Source organism: Lissotriton helveticus, chromosome 11, assembly GCF_964261635.1.
Source record: "Lissotriton helveticus chromosome 11, aLisHel1.1, whole genome shotgun sequence".
NCBI lineage: Eukaryota > Metazoa > Chordata > Amphibia > Caudata > Salamandridae > Lissotriton > Lissotriton helveticus.
The window spans coordinates 892352398-892371077 of record NC_136072.1 but is presented as its reverse complement, the minus strand read 5'-3'; the positions used below and the strand labels follow the sequence as shown (position 1 = coordinate 892371077).

Here is an 18680-nt window from a genome sequence, read left to right as displayed (position 1 = left end):
TTAAAACCGATAAATATACATGCATGATAGCAGAGCCAAATAGATTTCTTTATCACAGTATGTATAATATTTATGCAACCCGTTGGGCGACTGGGAGGTAGAAGCGATCATTTCACACTCCTCAACCACGTGCACATTTATTTACACATTCACTCTCCATATTATCTAATATACCCGCTACTCAGGAGGATAAGAATCCCTGCATTCCCTCTAGGGCTGTAATTTTCCCAGTCATTTTGGGAAAGGACATATCAAACATTTTAGCCACAAACTCGAGCAACCACACTTTAATCGTGTATCTTTATTAAGCAAAACGATATGAAAAATAAAATAAATTCAATCACTTTAAAGAAAAACGTAGCTGCTTTGTGTGAGCATTACACTGAATATTTGATTCATGAATTTGATAATGCTTTATAGAAAACTTGCTGCTACATTTTTGTAATGTAATAACACTGCACATATCAGGTTTACTATCACCCCACTCACTTGTACTTCTATTATTCACTTTGAAAAATGTAAAGTTTGTCCTGTTGTAACTCAACCAGTGACCTGCACACGTTCAACTCTGGACTAAAGCAGGGATGTTAGCTGGCCCATATTCTCTTTATCTGCAGAATATTCCCTTAATCTTCAAGAACCTATAGAAAATCCCACCCACATTGAGCAAGAAGCCATCCGACACAATTCTATACGCAGACTCCTTATCTGGGTATGCACTTGTAAACTTTACTTTTGCAATACAATTGAGGACAAACTAGTAACAAGCATTTACAATGCAACGGTTTCGCCTTTGGAGAAGTTAGAGCTATTGGCATTATAAATGACAAAATTTGTATGTATGTGTTGATTTTGAAAACAGATAAATAAATGGCATTGTCATTTACATTGCCAATAGCTTAATCTCTCGCAAATGTGAGAACTATTGTACCCTACGGACGAGCTCAGCAGACAGCAATTACTACCACCCACACACACACCCAGAGCCAGCCACACACACCCAGAGTCAGCCACACACACCCAGAGCCAGCCACACACACACACTGGAGCAGTCACACACACACACACACACTGGAGCAGTCACATACACACACACACTCTGGAGCAGTCACATACACACACACCCAGGAGCAGTCACACACACACACTGGAGCAGTCACACACGCACACACACACTGGAGCAGTCACATACAAACACACCCTGGAGCAGTCACACACACACACACACACACACCCAGGAGCAGTCACACACACACACTCTGGAGCAGTCACATGCACGCACACACTGGAGCAGTCACATGCACGCACACACTCAGGATCCCTCATGTGTAGACAGCGGGTGAGATCGTTGGTGTTTTCAAATATAGAAGAACGGGCAAAATGGAAGACTTTACTAAGGTCTAGTGCTTATAGAAATAGTAGAAGTGCTATATAAACAAGCCTCCATCGCTTTCATCCCACCTGACCCCTCTAACTCCCCTGCTGGGGCTCACCTCTCCCCTGGACGCGGCGCCCTCTAACCTCACTCCTTGCAGTAACAATGAGTTCCTACAGCACACCCTTCTCCACTACTGCAGTCCCTTACCCTTGGAAAGACTTCTCAAAGATGCCAAGTGACTCCATGTCAAAACCCCTTTTGCATGCTGGGAATTGCGAGCCCATACTTACAATGCAAAAAACTACAAGTCCCAGAATGCAAAGAGCTACTGGCTAACAATCAAGAAAACACTAAATGTGCCTCTCAAGGCAAGGGACAACATAGCATTTGCGTGTTTAATTCCCAGGAGCGGCCCTCCGTTTTTATGGAGCACCATATACTCATGTTTGCAGCCCACACACATCCCAGGACTGCAGCCCAACGCACCATGGAGTAACACCTCTCCCCTCTAGTGCACGGGACACACCTCACCCCGTATTCACTAGTCCATCCCTCACCGATTGAACCCACCGCCCCCTGAAGACCACTCCAAGCGCACGTGCACCTGCAGCGCGGCTCCCTCCCACCCCACAGCCGCTAATACCGGGGGCACAGCCCAGAGCTCAGCGGCTGTCACACCGATCTGTGAACAAAGGCACGGCGGGGCGAGCCTGGTGCGCACGGAGACGCGACCCTGCACCGAGCCCGGCGTGCGCGGAGGACGTGCGAGGGACGGCCCCGGCTCCACCGACACCCGTGTGTGCAAAAAGTGATCGATCCCGCGGGATCGCCCATGTAAACACTAACAAGGCACACGCGCGCATCCCTAATGATGGCAGCACGCCAGGGGACCACACACGCACGCCCCCATCGCTGGGTGTCTGGTCACCGATGACAAAACGGGGCAGTGCCGCTCCAAGCTGGAGGCGACAACAGCCCTCTCAAACACCACCAGACCGACACCGCACAATGAACTTTACAATAAAGCTCCCGTTAGGCCCAGCAGCAGCTGATGCTGCCAGCTTCCTCTTGCATGAGGCGCCTCGCCAAGGAAGTGTCCTCCGGAACTGTCATTGGCAGAGGTACCACCGGGGTCTCCCTACAAACACCACTCAATGGATGCATGTACAACTGGGCACTATACCGCATCACTGTGCCACAACCAGCCTGGCACACGCTATTTAATCCCACAGATGAAAACACGGGGGTTTGCCCGATAAAGGCAGTAAGGGCTGCCTGCATGTGCAGCCGGCGCCGCTTCCTCTCAGTACACACACACACACCCTCGCAGGGACCCACCTGGAGCCAGGTGCAGCTGGGTGAGCAGCAGGCACGCCGTGATCGCCCTGCCCGGTCCCCGCCACATTGTGCCTCCTTAGTCCCCCGGTCGGTGCATGGAGCCCGGCGGACTGGCGCTCGGCGGAGGGGAGTGTTTCCTGCAGCCGGTGCCCGTCTCTCCTCCTCCAGCGTGCATGTGAATGAGAGGAAGTGACGCGGCGCTCTGGGCGGGGACATCCGTCCCTAGAAGCTCCGAGAGCAGCCGCAGCCTCCCCCCACCGGGCTGCCCTGGTACTGACCGCTATCGGACGGCGTCTGGCCCGGGCAGCTCGTGTCCGTGACTGACTGTAACTGAGCAGTCAGCCGCCGATCTTGACTGTGACCTGAGCGTGCAGTGTGTGTCATGAGGTGACTGTCAGTCTATGGGAGTTTGTAACTGAGCCGGGTATCCTGCCTGTGACTGAAGTGAACAGTCAGTCATTTGGACTCTGTGACTGACCTCTTCAGCAGTGATTTTCACGAGCATGTATTGTTCTGGAGTGACAAGATAAAAACACAATTTAGAGGCCTATCTACAACAAGTCAGGTCCCGGGCCGCGCTGTGATTGGCTGACGTCACGGGGGTGTCCCGGGCGGCAGCCAATCACAGCGCGGCCCAGGAATGACGTCACAGGGGTGTCCCGGGCCGGCAGCCAATCGCAGCGCGGCCCGGGACAAAGGGGCGGGGCTTAAAAAAGCACCAGAAACGCCCCCGAATCGCGTTTTCGTGAGAAAGCGCGATTGACAGCCTCTGTCTCCCAATGGCTAGCCTCCATTTATGGAGCTAGCCAATTGGAAACAGAGGCGGTCCGAACCTCACTACTAAAAACAAAAGATTTCGATCTGGGAGGGGCTTCGCCCCTCGCCAAGTCGAAACCTAAAAAGGATAGGCAGTCTTGATCAATCTGTACAAGGAGAACCAGTTTACTTAGAGATTGGACTACTAGAGGCTTTAGCTTATATTGTGGCTTCTTTTACTTAACGCAAATTGTTGTGGTTTTTGTTTTTTTCAAACTGTTTTTAATATTGTACTAAAAATATTTTCATCAATTATCTATAATATATTTATCTTTGTTTTCAACGTTTTGTGGATCTCTTGTGAGGTTACGAACAGCACAAATAAACCTGAACTCACTTTTAAAACCCAACTTTCTTTGCTACGCTCTTAGAATAAATTCACTCTTTGGTTTGAATCCTTCCGACCCCAGTCATGACTAAATTCTTTCCCTTTCAGTTTAGATTCTTACTAGTCTTCAATTAATTATCTTAGTTATAAGGGAGACTTAATCACTAATTGCAACTTTGCAGTCCAGTATTTTTCTGGTTAACAATCTACCCTACTCCACAGGGAAAAATTATACCACTTTTTTTTAAATTTATTTCAAAAGGGTAAACTGTTGTCTGTGCAACTATTTTCACAGTTTTTTCTCATCCTTCATATTTTGAAGTATTCACTGGCTTTCTCCTGTTCAAATGAGAAGGGGGAAAATGTTGGATGCTCAGATTTTTTGCACAATTCTTATTTGAGAGTCCTGATTCTCCGTCCAATTTTGGATAAACAAAAACATGTGGGGAGTGCCCTTCCGTAACTAAATGGGTTTAGTCTTTCACCAAGTGGTTAGATCGATCTGTTTTTATTTGCTAGAAAATAATTATTAATTTAGGCATGCTTCAGTTAGAAAACTATGCTGCATAAATAATCATTCATGAAATGTGTTGTAGCCTACATAGAAACACTGGTAGCCTTGTAGTGTAGTTTCAAGTCTTCTTTACTAGATCCACGTCAGGATATTAATAATCTTAGTCCAGCCAGCTCTAGATGGGTACGAGTCATGTAACAGCCCCACCAGGAACAGCCTTCCTAGCTGCTCAGCCCATCTCCAACTGTCATCCACACATCCACTCAGGCACCCAGGCTTTCCACGCATCACAGTCACACAAACATTCCATTACCATCTCTCACTCTGGGCGAGCAGCTAGGAGGACCTAGGCTGATTACACATAAATGCAATACTTAGGATATAACATTATCCCTTTCCATTACAAAAAAACAACAATAGCAAATAAAGGAAAAAACTATACACAAGTAAGCAGTAAATTCATAACTCTGGGATGCAACAGTACAATTCATAACTCCGGGATGCAACATAAAGCAAAACATCTCAGAAAAATGAATACAGATCCAGAAAAGATGGAAAAAATACAACATAAAATAAACGTGTAACAATATTCCCCATTCTGCCCCATAAATTATAAAAGCATTAAGAAGCGTAGTATAGAGACACAAGTACAAATATAATGAAACAAGCTGTAAACTACTATACTGTAAAGCAAAAGGTAGAATACCCCGCAACACCTATCCCAAATACAAGGGAACTACCAAGATACGGGATGACCCATAACATTGTGTGAGGGGCTAGCACCCAAAACACACACACTAGTTGTACTTTTGTACTGTGCGCAACTGTAAATGGGGTATACCCTGGTTGTAAATTAGTACTGCGCACAACTGCCAATGGGATATAGACCCATATGTCCAACCCTGTGAAAGAGTTATACATAACGATTTTATATGGGAGCTACCCCATGACCCAAACCTCCTGACGAGGTTACTAACTGGGACTCAATCCCAACCCAATGTTTGACAAAAGGGACTAGATAGTGACAAGGCTATTGCCCAGACTTATCCCTAATTTAAGGTATAACTGATGTCCACCCACAAACACAAGGACGACCCATCCATTAATAAGCGCGTAAAACTGTAGCATTACTACACACTAAACTGTAGGAAAGAAAATACACTAGTAAAACATTAGCGAACTGTGCAACACACCGGTGAGCGATTTCTCACACGAATGAAACTCTGTGAACACACTGTAGCACTGTAAAAGTGAAACATACTAATAACTAGTAAAATTACAAGTAAAACTTGGGCATCATAAAATACTTCCCCATAGACTTTTCATTATGCATACACCCTAACCATAATGCATACACCATTACCAATACATTATAAAACACTTCCTCTTATGAGCGATGAGCGAAATCCAATGTACCTTTACTTTTTGAAAAATCATATGCCATATCATCTTATAAAATACCTTAGCTTCAGGGCATCGAAACATGAATATGCACAAATAGTACACCACACATGTAAAACACAGTGTCTGCCGTGTACAATGTTTGCGTTACAAAAACGGAAAATGTAAGTGTTAGCAACAAAACTCGGTGCTGAACGCTCCAGCACAGCACTGCATAATTGATTTTTTTCTGCTTCCCCATGTATTTTGGACCTTACGTTCTAATGTTACCAGCCGTATTCCCCCTGAGTTTGCACCTTTCGCTCTACTTTCCTCCGTGGCTTCGCGATCCAATCTCCTCTACGGGCGCTGATCCCCCCTACGCCTCACTCTCCACAACATGCATAAATAAACGTGTTATGTTCTCCTTCTCTTCCTCTCCGTTCTCCCATACCCTTGATTGTCTGCACTTTCCCCAGCGTGACCACTATTCCTGCCCCAACGACTTTGCACTTCGGTCCTCACAGCTAACTCAATTATATTTACGACCGTTTCGTTTGTCTGTTCAGTTGGGTTTACCTGATAAAGCGATTATCTTCCCAGAATTTTCCATAACAAGACCGCATTTGAGACTAAAATTCGTCCTCCGTTACAGCTCCCGCAACGGAAGTCTTGCATCCCGTGGTTGTGAATACACAGACGCAGCAGCCAATCAACTAGGCGAAACTACAAAAGTGGCTGAAAAAGCATAGAGATATGGGATTGGTGGTTAGATAAGTCGCCACTGTATTGGCTGTGAGACAGTCAGTGCTAACCAGGGCCACGATTGGTTTTCGGGACAACTGTCAATGTTTTTTTTGGACGGTTGGGTGGGGGCAAAATTGAACCGTGGCCTATGATTGGTTGTCGAGAACGCTCATCAGAAGCTCATGGTGGGGGCAACAGAAGACTTCATGTGCGAGTGTCTGAATATTTAGCTGCTGCATGACCCGCCTTCTCTGCAATCTGATGCCTACCGACCTGTCAAACCGAGCAAGCCTGCGCCCAAGCCCGAGGCGAGCCGAGCGAGAGAAATCACAGGTGCATACCGGGTTAATGTTGGTAAGCAAACTCTTCACCAGTGCCGGTTCACGTTCAATGGACTCGGCCTATTAAAGCTTTTGTTGTGCATTATCTAGCCTGTCATTTTGTTGTGAGCGTGAAGCTAATCTTCTCCTCGTATCTCGCCCCTGTGCTCTATTCCCCAAGGACTCCATCCATTCTCCTGTGCTTTCCATTCCGTTGTCCTGCGGCAATGTTACTGCAGACAGGTTATTGCTCTGAAGGGTCTAGTCTAATTACTGAATTAAAGTGAATTAATTTCACAGCTCCCAGAATGAATTATGTTGTTATATAAAAATGACAGATGTGGAATACGTTGTTCCAGCAGTAGTGTCTCCCCCAACCCGGTAGCATTTAAATGATTACGCGCCACACACGCAGCTCTGTATTATTCGTCTTTATTCTTCAGTCTGTAACTGTTAACTGTATGCACTGCATACCGAACTTTGTTAACCACACCCAGGCTCACCCCATTGATTAGTCATTATGCACCCCATTGATTACATCATGCTACGAGGTAGTCCGTTAGGGACCAGAGTTGTTCGTTATCTCTAATCACAAGACATTACATCTCCCCAGGGCACAAGTCCTAAACAAACATTTGCCATGCAATAGGTCTCGCATTTACGTGAGTTTAGGCTATTGGCATTGTAAATGACGATGTCTTTTATTTATGTTTTAAAAACGAAAAACGAAATAAAAGGCATTGTCATTTGCAATGTCAATAGCTCAAACTCGCGTAAATGCGAGACCTATTGCTTTGCAAATGCTTTTTTTTAAAAATACTTTGTCTCTGGGAAAGGTGATCAATCGTTTCCTTTGACGTTGATGCTGTTAATCGGAAGACAGTCTTCTCTTGTAGGAAATTATAAAAACTTTGAGCTAATTTTGTCTAAAACAGATGATTGGGTTATATTAAAATTGTGTAATCAATCGGAGGTTTATATAGCGCGCTACTCACCCGTGAGGGTCTCAAGTCGCTGGGGCTGGGAGGGTGGGGCGGCTCCAGATTAGTTGAAGAGACAGGTCTTGAGGTCCTTCCTGAATGTGTGCAGGTCGGGGAGCGTCTGATGTCCAGAGGGAGTGTGCTCCAGGTTTTAGCAGCGATATGGGAGAAGGCTCTCCCACCGGTCCTGTTTCTGCGGATGCGGGGGACCTCTGCCAGGGTGAGGCTTGCGGAGCAGAGGTCCCTCTTGGGTACGTGGAAGGATACTCTCTTGTTTAAGTATTTGGGTCCGATGTTGTGGAGGGATTTGTAGGCGTGGGTGAGGAGTTTGAAAGTGACCCTCTTCTCGACGGGGAGCCAGTGAAGGCCTCGTAGGTGTTGGGTGCTCCTGGCGCGGTGTTCCCAGGACAAGCCTGGCTGCGGCGTTCTGGATGGTCCGGAGTCTGTGCATGAGTGTTTTGTTGACTCCGGCGTAGAGGGCGTTGCTGTAGTCTAGTCTGCTGGTGATGAGTGTGTGGGTGACGGTCCTTCTGCAGTCGGGGGGGGGGGTAATCCACTTGAAAGTCTTACGGAGGATGCGCAGGCAGTTGAAACTAGGATAGGCGACGGCGTTGATCTGGCGGTTCATGGAGAGGGAGGAGTCCAGGATGATGCTGAGGTTCCGAGCGTGGTCTGTGGAGGTGGGTGGGCTCCCTAGGGCGGAGGGCCACCAGGTGTTGTCCCAGGCGGAGGTGCAGGGGCCGAGGATGAGGACCTCTGCTTTTCTGAGTTTAGCTTTAGGCAGCTGTTGTTCATCCAGGCTGCCACATTCGTCATGCCCTCCTGGAAACAGAGTCTGGTGTTCTCTGGATTTTTTGTGAGCGAGAGGATGAGCTGGGTGTCGTCGGCTTAGGATACGATGCTGAGCCCATGATGTCTGACAATGGCGGCGAAAGGGTCCATGTAGATGTTGAAGAGCGTGGGGCTTAGTGAAGATCCCTGGGGGACTCCGCAGTTGATTTCCGTGGGCTCGGAGATGAAGGGGGGGAGTCGGATCCTCTGGATTCTGCCAGAGAGGAAGGATTGGATCCATTCAAGGGCGGTTCCTTGAATTCCTGCGTCGTGTATTCTGGGTGCGATGTGACATGGTGTCAAAAGCTGCGGAGAGGTGAAGGAGGATGAGGGCCGCTTTGTGTCACTGGTCGAGCAGCAAGCGGATGTCGTCAGTGGCAGCGAGGAGGGCGGTCTCGGTGCTGTGGTTGCTGCGTAATCCAGACTGTGAGGTGTCCAGGATGGAGTTTTCTCCCAGGAAGGCGGTCAGCTGGGTGTTCACTAGTCTCTCTGTGACCTTGGTTGCAAAGGGGAGCAGAGAGATGTACCGGTAGTTCTTCAGGTCCGTTGGGTCAGCTGATAGCTTCTTGAGGAGGAGTTTAATCTCTGCCCACTTCCAGTCGTCAGGGCAGATGCCTGTGCTAAGGGAGGCGTTGATGGTGCGTTCTAGTTCGGGTGTGATGACGGTGGCGGCCCTGTGGAAGATGTGTGGTGGGCAGGGGTCTGTTGGGGCTCCGGAGTGGGTCTTCTGCATTGTCGCAGTGATGAGTTCGGCTGTGGGTGGGTCCCAGGATGTGATGGTGGGGTTATCTGCGGCGATGGGTAGGGCGGTGGTGCTCGTCTCAGGTTCACTGAAGTCGTCGTAGAGGGCCTTTATCTTCAGATGGAAGTAGGAGCTGAGTTTGTCTCTGAGTTTCTGGGAGGAGGTTGTGTCCGTGGCTTCGCAGGTGGGTTTTGCGAACTGCTTTATGACGTTGAACAGTTCCTTGGCGTTGGTCGTGTTGGTCTGAACTTTGTCTCTTATGAAGGTCCGTTTTGTGTCTTTGATGCGCTCGTGGTATTTCTTCAGGGCGCTCTTGTGGTTGTTTGTTCAATGTTTTCAGGTTTCGCCAGGACTTCTCCAGGCATCTGCCGGAGCGTTCGGCGGGCGTTGTTTTGCGGGTGGCGGAGGGGTGCGCGCTTGTCGGCGCAGTGGGAGACCCAGTGGTGACGATCCCTGGCTGCAATGTTCGGGTCTGTTGTGGCGCTGGGATGGTGTTGGCGGAGGGTGGTGTTGAGGAGTTCCCCTGTGACCTTGCTCCAGTTCCATTGTGGCGGCGTGGTGCGGGCTTTGGTGCAGAGGTGGTGTTGAAGGTGAAGTGGACGCAGTGGTGGTCACTCCAGAGGGGCTTGGTGATGTGCTGGAAGCAGATGTTAGTTCCTCCCGCGAAGATGGGGGTCGAGGGTGTGGCCCGCCCTGTGAGTGGGTGTGTTGACAAGCTGCTTCAGTCCTAGTTTGGCAAGGTTGTCGAGGAGAGCAGTGGGACGGGGTCGATGCCGTTGTCGAGGTGGAAGTTCAGGTCACCAAGCAGAATGTATCCCGTGGAGGTGATGGCGTGGGGTGCATCGAGTTCAGCGATGGTTGCTGCATGGTGGGTGCGAAGTCCTGGTGGTCTGTAGATGAGGGTGCCGCGTAGCGTGGTCCTGGGGTTCATCTGGATCTGGAAGTGGAGGCGTTCTGTGTTGGAGTGGGGGTCACTCGTGCTGGATGTGGAGAGGCGGAGATGGGCTTTGTGTGCGAGGTTTTAGTCCTCGGAATGGCAGTACTTCAAATTAATAACAGACAATAGGGAAGCAAAAATAAACATTCTAGAACGGTTCCATTGTATGTATCCAGCACAATAGATGTCCGGTTCTCATTTGGGTAATGTAGTTGTATATTATATATGTAATTACTGGTTTAATGTACATAGTTGTATATTATATATGTAATTACTGGTTTAATGTACATTAGTAGTTAATATCACAAGGCCTGCCCCAGCAATATTTCACATTCCTCTTTCAGTAAGTTCTGAAAAGTATAGAGCAAATCTTACATTTTATTTTTACTCTAAGGACATCCTCCTTTCCTATCTTGGATTAATAATGGGAATAAAGACCTTTCCCTACGTACTGTGCACCTAAACAAGCTGTCTGCGTCGGGAAGCTTTTTTTAAACCAACAGCTATTTTTTTTGCAATTAAACGTTTGAGGTACTGATTCGAATACAACCACCAGCCACCTCGTTGTATTAATTGCGTTTTTTGTTTCAGGTGGATCGCTCACTTTCCTTCTATTTCAAAACCTATAAGTCAACTATTATTTTTTCCTTTCATGACGGAAAATCCTGAGTAACCTTTCTCTTTTTACATCAAAGACATACAAGGACAATTATAAGCAAGCATGCATACCTGCCAGCCAGTGACTAACTGGGAACAAGTGCAACCCGGCACTTTGAGCTATGGGTTTCATACAGACATATCCCCTGAGAGGGGCTTTTGCGTCACAGTGCATCTGCCCGTTTCGCATAAAATCTTGTGGCCTTCTGCAAGACATGACGTGTGCCTTACCTTCAAAGCGCCCCTGTTATGTTTACCACCGCCACTACCTTCCATCCCGCCGCCACTGGCCCTGTTGTTGACAGCCGCGGCAGCAATGCTGACATGGCGACGATACCATCTGCAATAGCCCCAAACGGGGGGCTGGGCAAGGACATACGTTAATGTGACTAAAATATAAACTTGTCGATAGCCCGGCGTGGTCTCTGGAGCAGCATAAACAGATGCGTTTTAGTAAGACCTGACTTTGTTAATGAGAGTTTCAGCTTATTTTGATCAAATCGCTGATTATTCGCACCCCCATTTGTTTAGTCAAGTGGTGTTTTCTGCAGACTATTCTTAGAGGGCGAGTACGCCTACGCAGAATTTTGACAAAGGCACTGCACTCTCTAAATAAGTTTGTGCCTTGTACATGCAAAAAGACCGAACTGGCAAGTAGTTGGGAAGCAACCAAACGTGATCGCCGTCTTAGAATAGTACCAGACTGTCACTCCATAATGTACTAAAACCATGAAGAAAACGAGGATTTATGAAACGCTTATGACGCAACTGCCATTGTCTCATTTCAAAATAAGCTAAATACAATTGCAAATAAGACATGTACATTAGACATGTATTAGAGCAGATTTATAATTAAACATATATTGTCTGTTTGATGACGAATAATTTGCAACTTAAACAAGTGTGCTGCACTCTAGAGAGCTGGGCTTTATTTAGTGTAAAAAAAAGAAGCTGTTGCTGCTTGTTTATATTTGCATCCTGCTTCGCAGCCGAATGGAAAAAGTGTGCTTAACGACTAATTGAAGGAGACAGTATAACGCCGCAAGTAAAAGATCCAGTCCTGATGGGCGGTCCCAAAAGTAGACAGGACGGTAACAAGGAGGGACTAACAAGCCTCATTATCAATCGGAAGCCAGCATTTACCATGGACGATGACGCCAGCCAATAAAAAATATTGGCAGGGCTTCCACACCACATCTAAAACATACCCTAATACAGCATGCCTCTAACTCTGCAGCCATCCTACCCCACCAGGCATAATATTCCACGTGCAGCAACTTTCTATGTAGATGTGATTGCTTTAGCTGCCTGGGGGTTAACACATTTGATGGAAAGATCTGTTTTTGTCTAGCCTAGTTTTGACTTAAAGTAGCATACAGGGTTAATGCGCCTCCTGTAAAGCACATCATGTAAAATGCAGATGGCAGATTTAATTTTATGTAGATAGGTAAGTGGCTTACTGCTTTCAACACAGATCCTTTTGTTACATGCAGTTCCATTGTAATCCTTCTAGTATAGCAGAGTGAGGTCTCAAAGATGATATGTGACTCCTACAACCAGTAACCCTCACTGTCTTATGTAACACATCCTGTACAATGATTTTCAAATGTTTGTGATTTATTGACAATATTATATGTATGTTTGCTGTTAAGTGATCTGGCACCCTACATTGGGATGAATAGCACTGTAAAACATATAAAAAATACTGGTATTTAAATTCTCATTTTGCACTGGGACAGAGTAACACATCTGACATTCTTACAGTGCATGAATATCTATTCTATATGGGGCTCCGAATAAAGTTAAAATCGTGCCTCTCTTATGCGCCTTTGAAGTGTTAACAAGCTGCTGCTTTTGTTTCCCTTCCTCTGTATTTACAACTAGGTGTGAGGCTACAGGCAGCCCCCAGCCTGGATTCTCTGACAAAAGAAGGCCAAATGGGCCCTTAAGTTCGGCCTTCGTATGGCCCAGCTGGAGTCTCAAATGACAAAACCCCCTCCCTGTGTGAACGTTGCTGCTCGGAAGGAAAGCAGATAGCGAGCAGGCTCTAATGAATGAATCCCGGTGCCTCAAACTTACACCGGGACGAGTTCAGCATATTTTAGAGTGGCTCAACTTCTTGCCAGGGTGAACGGCGTCCACCCTGTGAAAAGAGTGGGTGGACGCCGTCCACCCGTGTGTACCCCCGACTCGAGCCCCGCATCTCCCCCGTTGTTAAATAAAAACAACATATATACATTATAACTCCTCATTGAGTCTCCAGATCTCCTCATGCGAGGTTGATCAGGAGAGATCTCCACAGCAGGAACTGGTGAGACTGGCACAGAAGCGTCACTTGGGCCATCAGTACTCGCAGATAGTATGGTCTCACTCCTGACAACCGGAGCTGATAAACACACAGTCAGGCATTTAAATTTGAAGAGTCTCTCGTAATGGACTTTCCAGGACCTTGAGCAGTCACCATGTGCACTTAGCTAGTCACAAACCTCAGGAGGTCAGCATCAAATGGAGTATCATACTTGCGTTTCCGTTTCTGCTTGAGAAGGACTCGATCTCCCATCTAAAAGACTGTGTCCTGAACAGATTGGCACTTATCTACACAGGTTTTCATTTTGAGCTTGTGAGATGAATCAATGATGCAAACCTTATTGGTGTCAAACGATCAGCTAGGGGTCCATTGTGGCAATTTAGTTCCCATCGCTCTCCCAAACATCAGGGTGGCAGGGTTTGGGGTGTTGATCAGTAGTCACGAAAGGCAGAATGGTGAGCTGATTTGAGTTCAAGCTTTTTCTGTGCAGCACACTGAATGGCTCTTTTGAGGCTCTCCAGTAGTGTTCAACAATGCCATCTGCCTGTGGCCAGAGAGTTGTGCTTTTCTGATGCTTGACATTTAAGTGAGTGAGAAAATATGTACACTCTCTGTAGTTGAAAGGTGGGCCATTGCCGGACTTCAATACCGAAGGAACGCCCCATGTTGCAAAAATGCCATTTAATTTTGCAATGACTTTGTCATATGTGGTTGACAAGAGGTTTTCCGGCATGGGGAAAAGGTGAGTACTCGGCAATCACTACCATGAGATGATGTCCATTATCAAGGGGTCCAAAGAAGTCAACGGCAATCCTCTCCCCCACATGCTTTGGAAGGTCAAACATGTTCACAGGATGCTGAGTGGTTTTGGGGAGATAAACAGTAACACAAATGACATGCATGTAATTCCTTCTCAGCTCTTTCATCAAGGTGAGGGAACCACACTCTGGCTCGGAGGGCTCATTTGGTGACAGTAGTTTCATGATGTCCCTCATGCACCAGCTCAATAACGTATTGTCTCAAACTTTCAGGTATGACAATTCTCAAACCTTGTAATACAATCCCTTCTTGGGTAATGGAAAGCTCACCCTTCACCTTTTTAAATTTCTGGTACTTAATGTAGTCCATAAGAGGTCGCATATGTTTTCTCCAGAATTGATGTGCAATGATGCCTTCTAGTGTTAACATGTCTCTATCTTTGCTCGTGGCAGCAATAATTTGTTCTACTGATATTGTGGCAGGTGTGCTTGACTTTACGATGAAGTTAACATATGCTTCAGCCGCTTTAGACGTGGTACCATGACACTGTATTGGCACTCGTGAAAAGTAGTCATTGGGATTTTGATTTTTCCCTGGCCGGTGTGCGATACTGTAATCACATTCCTGCAGTTGTAACCCCCGCCTCTCTATGTGAGGGAGCATCTTGGCTTTTGGATTGCCGAAACTAGTGAGCAACTCCTGGTGATCATTTACCAGAGGGAAATACTTTCCATACATGGAAGTGTTCAAGAGCCTACACCACTGTAGGCTTTCTTTTTCAGGTTTCAAACAGGCACATTCAGTAGGTGACAAACTCCTGCTAGCGTAAGCCACAGTGTGCTGTGGAGCATTTAAATGTCCATTGGGTTGGGCAAGGATGAAGTCCAAACCTATTGGGCTTGCATCAACAGCATTTTCTGTGGGAGAGGTGTGGCGCCGCGGCCAGGGCGACTGACGCTGGAATCTGGGGACCACGGTTCGATCCCCGGCTCCGGCGGCAGGTTAGCCCAGCACCATGTGGCTCTGGGCAATAGCTCGCTTAATCTTCCCGACGGCCCCCAGCGCCTAGAGACCCTTACGGGTGATTGTGCGCTTTACAAATGTGGACTTTACTTTACTTTCTGTGTGCAATTTTAGATTAAAATAGGCTATTTCAGTGGCGTTCTCGATTGCATGTTTGATTTTCTTGAAACTCTGATCACCTTCATGTGACCATTGAAATGAAACATTGTGTTTTGTAGGTCTCTCAGTGGGGCACTTACTATGGCAAAATCACAAATATACCTGGAGCAATAATTGGTCATGGCAAGGAAGGATCGCAGCATGGTTACACCTCTTGGGGACTGGTGGATGGCGAGGCTTGCATTTTAACACCCCTCCCATCAAAGAAAATTTGACTGAAGAATTCAAGCTTTGTTTTGTAGAACTCAAACTTTTCTGCATTTAACACAAGACCGGCATCAGCAGGCAAACAACACACTTGGGTAAGAGCTTTGTAATGTTCCTTTCACGTGGACCCAAAGACATATATATCATTGCTGTAATTGAAAGCATGGGTGACAGGCTGTATTATGTGGCGAATTACATCTTGAAAGAGTTCTGCAGCTGATGACTCTCCGAAACATCATCTTTTATATCTGAACAAACCAACATGGGTTGAAAAGGTAGTAATGTACTTGCAATTATCTTCCAGTTAGAGTTGATGATATCCTTTGTTCATATCAAGGTGAGAAAAGACTTTGGCAGCAATCAGCTGTGTTATCATGTCTGCAATGTGTGGACCTGGATGTCATTCTCTCTTGATCGCCTTGTTAGCTTGGCACAAATTAACACAAAAGCGCACAGCCCCTCCAGTGTCCTTTTTTGGTACTACAACTATGGGTGAAACCCATGGTGTTGGACCAGTAGAGGGTTCAATGATATCATGCTCTAATAATGTCTCTAGCTCTTTCTCATCGGTCTCCTGTAAATGGAATCCAATTCGGTGATGTCGTTTAACAACAGGACACACGTTGTCATTAATTATGAAGTTGCTCTTTCATTGTTTTAAGTTTTCCTAGTCCATGAAACAATGATAGGAACTGGCTCACTTAGTTTTTCTTTAACTCTGCAAACCATTGACATTTTTTTCATTCCGCACCATTTGCATGTCTGTCCAATGGTGGGACGTTTACTTTCATGTGGAAAAGAAAATCCACATCGAAAACACAGTTTCTTTTTCTTCTAAGACATCAGTTTGTGGCCTTCCACCTTGTGTCTCCTCTTACTTTTTATGCTCAGTGCTGATTTATTCTGGCCTCCATATCAGCAGCTTGTCGATCAGCCCGTTCCTCTATTCTGTCAGCTATGTATACTCTTTCTTAGCATTCATTGTCTGAATGAATTGGAGAGACGCCAATCAAGACCTATGGTTACCTCTTCATTGAATTCATTAAACTTGCAATGTTTGAGTGAATCAAGTCTTTCCACAAACTCATCGATTGTTTCACCAGCTTTTTGTCTTTCCTGGTTGAAAATTTACCTGTCCTAGTTGACATTCAGCATTGGGTTAAACTTGTTGTTTAACGTCTCCCTGATTTGACAGTATAATACTTAATCAGTGTGTGGTATTTTCTTTATCACTTCTTTTACTCCTTCACCTGCTAGGTTCTTTGGATATTTGATGATCTTTTTGTCACTTCTGTCAGCACATCAATGAAATCATCGAATATTTTAATCCAGGCAGTCCATCTGGCGCCAATGTTCTGTTTTTTGGTGGTACCTAATAAAAGCGGTGGTTTCAAGAACATGGCGGCATCATAACCACCTGTTTAACTTCCTGTTGTCGAGAGACGGGCCCGCTTTGGCGATGTTGGCTGCCCACTTGGACCAGCACCTTCATCAAGCACAAGCAGTGTGCTGACATCTGGTTTGTCATGCCCGAACCAAGTTTGTGAGGCGCCAACTTCTACTTTGGCAGCAAGTAGCAGTTTTGTCTCCTGTACATGGTCATTGCCATTCTAAATATTCTGCATTGTACCTGGTTTTCCATGCCTTTAGCGTTACTTGTACTGTATTGATGGTGGCTCTGTGTTATGTTGTGGCGCAGTATCTCTTTTCCTGTCCTTACCAGCTGGTTCCATGCAGACAATGAGGGAGTTTTTCTGTAGGCCTTCTTCAAAAGCCTTGTACTGGCTGGAGTGGCGCTTTGACTCCACGTACACCAACCTCTGACTTTCACTTCAACTGAGGCACCTGTGGCATGTACGAGCAGTTAGCTGGACCTCAGCAAACTCTTTGCGAGAACACTCTTGATTCGTCGAGTTACAGATCTCCTATCTCGCGCCAGTTGTAACGTCCTCCCCAGCCTGGGAGCATGTAAATGATCATGCCACACATGGAGCTTTGTATTGCATGTCTTTATTTTTCAGAGTGTAACCATTAACTTTACGCACTGCGTATCAAACTTTAATAACCACACCCAGACACACCCCATTGACTACATCATTCTACTATGAAGTCAGTTAGGAACCAAAGGAGTACTGCTATCTCTTATGACAAGCCATTACACCAGGCTTGACCCCACTGCAATTGTGATAGTGGTACCCTGGTCAGCAGATATGCCAGTGTGCCTCAATCCAGATATTCAAGGCAATGTCTTTCCTGTTTCAAAACTAGAGCCTTCCCACACTCATGTGCCAGTGTGCCTCTATCCTGATCTGCGGCACTGTGGCCCCACTATTTCAGAGCTAAAGCCTTTACAACCCACTCTGACGATGTTCCTCATTACTGGACTGAAGCATAATCACCCTGTTACTTCCGAAATCGAGAACTGATTGGCAGTGGCACCTCTTCAGTGTGAACCATTTTCAGCCTCTCACTCTACCATGTCTATACATGACCCTTCCATCTCTGCCAAAGTACCTTAGTCCCGTAAAGGCAGACCTTGCACCTGCCCCTGCATGTGGCTAGTGACCTGGAGGCAGCCTCTTCATAGCCTCTCATCATTCCAGCGCCTCACACATCCTCTAACACATAGATAGTTCTATGGTTTTCAAAGCACAAGTTGGTATACTATAAATCCTCTCTCCTGACCGTCCAATATGAATTTCCTCTTCCCATCCTCCTGTCTTTAATTACCTTCTCTCCATCATCTTTCATCTTCCTCAGCCTCTCCTCCATTGCTCAAATTCCTCCAAGCAAAGTGGTGGAACTTTCTACACTACTTTTTATAATGTGAGGTTCACTTTGCATCTATATAGCAGCACTGCATCACATCAGTGTATGTTTGGAGAATCAAAAACACCAAGTTGGGGCAGACATAAAATACACAATGCTTTGTGAGAAGTGTAATTGGATTGTGTAGCTACAAGATGGCCTTGTGTCATGTATAATTCTTCAGCCAACATTATTTACGTTCTGGGACTTGTGGATTTGCTAATACAATTGTAGACATCGGCTCAAACTTTCCAGCATTCAAATTGCTGTTAAAGTGACACTGACTGGTTGTGTCATTTTCACGTAGCATGGGAGGATGTGGCAGAAATGAGTTCAGAGAAAGCTCAGCAGGCCCTTATGGTAGGTAAGCTAAACATTAATGTGCACGTACTCCAGTATATACTGACTACAAAGAGTTTCAGAGTAGAAGCTGTGGTCTTATGACTTT

At 46.3% G+C, this 18680-nt stretch overlaps 2 protein-coding genes across 3 annotated transcripts in view; one reads left to right on the top strand and one right to left on the bottom strand.

The window, feature by feature from the left end:
• The window catches only part of SPRING1 (SREBF pathway regulator in golgi 1), a 53548-nt gene extending 47066 nt beyond the window's left edge, over positions 1-6482 (bottom strand). Inside the window, exon 1 of the mRNA XM_078667131.1 lies at positions 6334-6482. The gene's annotated coding sequence lies outside the window, so the exon portion shown is untranslated. The remainder of the gene's footprint in view (positions 1-6333) is intronic.
• Positions 6483-6670: 188 nt separating this feature from the next.
• RNFT2 (ring finger protein, transmembrane 2) overlaps positions 6671-18680 on the top strand; it is a 299051-nt gene continuing 287041 nt past the window's right edge. The window contains exon 1 of one of the 2 annotated variants that reach the window (XM_078667129.1): positions 6671-6855. The gene's annotated coding sequence lies outside the window, so the exon portion shown is untranslated. The remainder of the gene's footprint in view (positions 6856-18680) is intronic. The other variant, XM_078667130.1, reaches the window with a different exon arrangement.